General features: G+C 36.4%; 1 protein-coding gene across 5 annotated transcripts in view; it reads left to right on the plus strand.

Annotated features, from left to right (window-relative positions):
• LOC134527245 (eukaryotic translation initiation factor 4E1-like) overlaps positions 1 to 6,402 on the plus strand; it is an 82,632-nt gene that overhangs the window by 57,277 nt on the left and 18,953 nt on the right. The gene's annotated exons all lie outside the window — the stretch shown is intronic.

The raw sequence follows: 6,402 nt of genomic DNA on the forward strand, positions 1-6,402 counted from the left end.
GTATCTATGAATGGCCCCAACGTAAACTGGGCATTTTTTTTAGCTTTGAAAATACATATCACAGACACTTTTAGTGAAGATTCACCATCATTGCTATAAATTGGTAGCTGTGAGCTTCATACGGTCCATTGTGCTTTCAAAACTGGATTTTCTGCTACACAATGGGACGTTGTTAGTTTTTAGAGGCACAGTTACTATTTGATTAAGCATGTACCTGCAAGGAGGGCAGATTACATTATAATAACTGGATCAGAGCTTTTTCCCAAGAAATTTTGTGCAATCAGATGGTTAGAAAATACTGCAGTTGCTGAGCATGCCATGAAAACGTTACCCCATCTAAAGAAATTTATTAGTGAAGTTTATATTTTATCTGTCTCTTTCAATGTAGTGAAAAGTGCTCTTGAAGATAATCTTCTAGAAGTAAAATTGACATTCTTCCACTCTTTGGCATCAGAGCTGGAATTGTTTCTTACAATGTTCCAAAGTGAAGCACCCATGGCACCTTTTCTCTATGATTCACTGGTAGACAGTTTATTAGCTTTGGCAGGAAAGTTTGTGAAACCAGAGGTACTGAAGAGCTTTAGGTAGAAACACAATGTATCTCTATTGGATGTAGATAACCAGGAAAGTCTATTGACTGCTAACAATATCAAGTTGGGTTATGCAGTACTCCATGCCATCAAGAAAGAGAAAGTACCAGAAAAGTCTGTCCTGTTACTGAAAAATGATGTTAGGACTTGTCTAAAGGTTATGGTAAAAAAACTTCAAGACAAAAGTCCCCTGAAGTACAAACTTACCATGGGAATTTCCTGCTTATGTCCGTCTGTGGCTTTAAATTCGGGTGTGAGGAAACAGTGTGTGAAGTACAGTTTAGAATGTTGTCTTCAAAACAGGTGGCTATCAGGACAAGAAGCTGATAACATTGAGCGATCATATGAGTTGGTATGTTCCACGCAAGATTCTGAAGCACTGTTCTCGTCTTTTTCTCGAGAAGACGGGCACCTTGATCACTTGTGGATGCTCATTCGTAAGGCACTTACAGTAGCTGCCAAAACAGGCCTTCTAAAGTTTTTGAGGCTGATGTTGGGGAAATGCATCATTGGAAAGAGGATTTTCAGTGAATTCTAATCTGCTGACTGAAAACTTGCAGGAAGAAACACTGATTGTAGAAATACAAGTGTACGACTTTGTTCAACGTTCTGGAGGTGTAGAGCATGTTGATATCACCAAGTCAATGTTACAGTATGTAAGAAATGCTATTTGTAGGCATAAGGAAGCTCTGCAAACAAAACAAAAAGAAAAGGAAGCTACAGACAAGAAGAAGACAGAAAAAAGAATAGTTGAAGAGGTGATCAAGGCATTGCAGTTGAAGAAGGCTCGAGTGTTGGATTTGGCTCGTTCTGAAGCAAGTGCAATAGACGCAAAAGTTGAGTCACTGCGAAATTGATGGAAGCTTCCTTTTACTAATGTTTTTGCAAAAATAAGTGTGTGAAATATTTGTAGCAGCATGTTTTATTTGCAATCAATTGATTCACTTTGACCACGTCTGGAAGAAGGTAATTTTTTTAATAATTTAAGTGAGTTGAAATACTTACTTTGAAACCCGTCAATGTACTTTTATGCAGTTTTTTCAGTTTCGTGGAATGTCATAATTGTGTTAAAGAAAACCTGGAAAAATTCAGTTTTAGACCTGGAAAACCTGGAAAAATCAGGGCATTTAATTTACTAGATCTGGTAGACACCCTGAATTTACTGGACATGAAGTTGGCAGCAAGTGTCGCACGAGCTAGCTACACAGAAATTTTGTCAGTTGTTTTTGTATAGTCTCTCTGGGTACAGTTGTGAATGAGTGAATGTGATCTCTCCGCTGGTAAGTTTTATTTTGTGATTATTCCCCTAAAGACTTAATTTTATTTGTATATTTACTGTTATTTGTGTATAAATTATCATATTTCTTTGTTAATTACGTACAATAAACCCTTTTATGATTATTTCTGTTTTTTAAACCAAAAAGTATCTCCCCTGTCATATCTCCCTGCCTCTTAAGATACCAGGGGAACGACTTTTATGTCCAAAGAAGATATAAAAACATCAGGTCATAGTATTTTTATGCTTAACACGTGAATGGTTGTTTCTGTAATTTCACAGATTTAATTATAGTAAAATATGTCAACAGAATATGGTAGCCGGAAAAAAAATGACACGTGAAAAACATTTAGAAAATAAACATGTAGGGGAAAGATTAAGGTGCCAACGCATAAAAAATGACCCTGACAAATACACACAACAAAAAGTTAGAGAACAAGAAAAGTATCAAAAGAAGAAAGAAAAATTAATGGTTAAGACTGTGAACTAAATGACCCCCCCGAGAACTGCAAAAAGGTAGAAAATGTGGAGAGAAAAATGAAGAATCATAGACATCATTTAGCATGTCAAGGCATAAGTAATGCCTCTAACCCTTCCTAGTTTGGATACTGAAGACCCGCTGCTACTACCACCTCCTCAGAATAAAGATATTAACAGGCGAGCGTGAGCAGCACAGCAGAAGTGTATTCTTGCGAGGAAGGCAAGAAACTTGATCATCAAAACACAGGCGACTGAAATAGCTAAACTTAGACTGAAGTGCAACATTACAAAAAACATCTGCAACGAATAACAATACAATCTACGCCTCATACGCCACTAGTAGATTCACCAACTGCAAGTGATAAGAGTAACCATAAAAAAACTGCTGTATAGTGAAGTTGTATCTCAACAACTAAAAGATCATTTTTCAAGTCTCTCAACTGGAAAATAGAACATTGTTTAAGTAAATGATAGGCCTAAGTGGAAAATTAGTCAAAAAATACATTGTTTTATAAACAGAAAAGACAATGGAAACTTTGAACAACGTACGTCAAAAGTTAAGATTGGTTGACTCAAGACAAGGTGCCAGAAAAAGCTGCGATATTTTGAAAAAAATATTTGCAATTTTTATGGAAGGAGATTCAAATAATTTAGTGTGTGCGGGGAAAAAATATTGCATAACTAAGCAGGGTGAGCATAAAGAAAAGCTAGTTATGCTAGACACTTTATTCAACTTGCATAAACTTTTTGTAGAGAAGTCACAAATTAACATTTTGTATTCAATGTTTTGTAAGATTCAACCATTTTGGGTATTCTAGCCACATTGTGACAATCGTAACACTTGCATGTTTGTTACACACAGCAATAATGTAAGCTTGTTTGCACTATATAATTTGAAGATAAAATCTGTTTAGAACCATGTAGGCTTCATTAATTTAATCTGTTCCAACAGATACAGTAAAACTCGCTTAAGACATTCCCGCATAATACATTTTCCCATTTATTAAGTTCACAAAAATATTCCTTTGATCACTTCCATATATCCCTGTGTTAATTTTTCCATTTATAACATTTGCATTAATAGATGCTTCCCGCATATAACGTTCAGCGTTTGTGTAAAAAAAAGTTTTTATCTTTAAACTTTAAATTCTATTTATTTTTAATTTAAAAATTAACTTATTTTCGAACGATAACGAAATAATTTGAACTTGTACAAGACCGTCGAAACCTTTGCCAGACGCCGCACGCTGTTACAACTGTGTTTTTCGACCTATCATCTGCTTGCATTGAGACACTGTTCCATCTGCATGCCATTTCCCCTATTCAAGGCAGAACATCTGACGAATGAGAAATGTGCATGACTGTCGTCACCTGTGCCACATGCCGCACGTTTTTTAAAAGTTTTATTTTAGACCAATCATCTGCTGCATTTGTATAGACTGAGAGGCTATTCCATCTACACACCTTTTTTCGTATTCGAGTTATAACACGTGACGAAAATGCAGCAAACAATATTTACTACCAGCCATTACTCATTTTTTAGTTTTGCAATCTTTTTAGGTGTGATTTTAAGGTTATCAAGCATAATAAATATTTAGTGTTGTGGCTAACAGTGCATAATGATATCTACAAGTAGTGTAGGACCCATTAAACGCAAGGCATTATCGTTTGAAGAAAAACTGAAAATAATATCAGAAGTTGATGCGAATCCTTTGATACTAAGAGTGAGTATGGCAAAAACTCGGGATGCCGCCGTCTACTTTGAACGGAATCATGATGAAGCGATACCAAATTTGGGCTACTAATGTTTCGTCAAAGTGTAAAAAAAATGAAGATTGGTGAATACTATGAAGTTGAAATTTTACTCTTGGCGTGGTTTAATGAACAGAGTACACTTGGAATTCTGACAAACAGCCCCATTTTAAGAGAGAAAGCTGTACAAATAGTACATAACCTAGGTGTTAATTTCATGCTTCGAATGGCTGGCTCGACAGATTTAAGAACAGAGTAGGAATTGTCTATAGAACTGTAAGTGGGGAATCTGAGAGAGTGTGTGATGATACTGTCCAGAGTTGGATAAACACAAAGTTGTCTGCAATTATAAGGGACTTTGAACCAAAAAAAATGTATTCAAAGCCGATGCTTCCGGACAAAACCTTTGTTTTAAAAGGTGAAACATGCCATGGAGGCAAACAAAGTAAGGAACGAGTGACAGTGTTATTGAATGCCAACATGGATGGCACTGAAAAGTTACCATTGCTGGTAATTGGGAAACCAAAAAAACTACTGTGTTTTAACAAAATAAAGACATTACCGAGCAAGTATGCAAACAAGTCTGCGTGGATGACCGGCAGCATTTTTGAAGATTATGTGAGAGCATTGGATGGAAAGATAGGGTGCAAAAATTGGAAGATTTTGCTTTTTATGGATTACTGCCCAGCTCATCCGAAGGAAATATCCAACCTTAGACATATCCAGATTGAATTTTTCCCACAAATTCAACATCCAAGGAATTATAAAAATTCTGAAACATCATTTCGTAAGTGCCTTGTGTTACGACTTACAAGAAGAATGAAAAGTACCAAAACTAGTGATTATAAAATCAACATCCTGGACACCATGCATTTTCTTGCTGCTTCATAGGAAATGCTTGATTCAACCATCATTAGCAATTGCTTCAGAAAAGCAGGCTTTGGTACTTAACAAGTTAACGATATTTTCCCTGAAGAAGCATGTGACGACAGTGAACCAATTACATGACATGTCGTTCTACATGCAATGCAAATTGGAAAACTCTTCAAGAGCACCTAAATTTTTCATGAATTTTTGAAGATTATGTCTCAGTTGTTGATGCGGTTCTACCATGTGAGCCACAAACCATCGAATATTAATGTGCACAACACAAGGATTTAGCTGAGGATGAAACTGGAGATGGTGACAGCGATTAAGGTGATTCCACTCCCATGCCAACGTACTCCGAAGCAAATTCTGTTCCACTGTTATATCAAAAGTAGCGATCTGTTTGCCAAGATGTTGTTGACCCAAAAACTAAAAAAAATACTGACAATAAGAGCGTGTGTTAAAAGCACTTTGAATATACAGCGAAACCCCTTATTTACGTTACCGTTATTTACGTTTTCCCGTTATTTGCACTATATTCTTCAGGTCCCGTTTAGTTCCCATTTAGTCCAATACAATACCTTCACGCAAATTACGTCTCAAAATTCGAATCCATCCCGCTATTTACGTCACGTAACAAACATAAACAACTTGGTGCAATCGCCATAGATGATGAAACTGTAAAAGAATTGTCCGAAAATAAACATGTGAAACGCGTCAAAGATTTCGTTCGTATCGAAAACCACAACACACTACAAGATGGCGATGAAGTTGTGCGGGCTCTATTTGCGCTGCGAGCGCTGTCGATTTTCTGGACGATATTTTAATCACATACACAACTGCATGTTTACATTCTGTGAACATTATGGTAAAGGAAAGTCAACATCCGGTAACGGTAAATAGAATGCTAGAATAACGTGGTAGAAAATATTGTGTAAAAAAGTTTCCTTTTATTTTGAATTTTTTTTTATCAGTGAAGTCTGTCTTTTATGGTTAAGTAATGGAGAAAAGGCAGCGTCAAACGTTTTCAGTGGCGGAAAAATTAAAAATAATTGAAAAATCAGACGAGTTTGTGGGAACACGAGTTGATTTGGCAAAAGAACTTTCAATTCCCATCAGCACACTCAATACGATTTTGAAGAATCGTAATAGCATTGCAGAAAATGCAGCAAAATGCGGGCCAAGTGCAAAAAAACGAAAATACTGTAAAGAATCAAAATTTAAAGAAGTTGAAGATATTCTTGTGGAGTGGTTTGTGGGTGCACGTTCTGCGAATCTGCCAATCAGCGGGTCCATTTTGCGAGAAAAAGCTCGTGTGATTGCATCCCGGCTTGGCATTGAAGATTTTACAGCTTCCAATGGATGGCTAGACAGGTTCAAACAACGCCATAATGTTGTTTACAAAGTTGCATGCGGTGAAAGCAAGAGTGTGAATGA

Source organism: Bacillus rossius, chromosome 1 (assembly GCF_032445375.1).
Source record: "Bacillus rossius redtenbacheri isolate Brsri chromosome 1, Brsri_v3, whole genome shotgun sequence".
NCBI lineage: Eukaryota > Metazoa > Arthropoda > Insecta > Phasmatodea > Bacillidae > Bacillus > Bacillus rossius.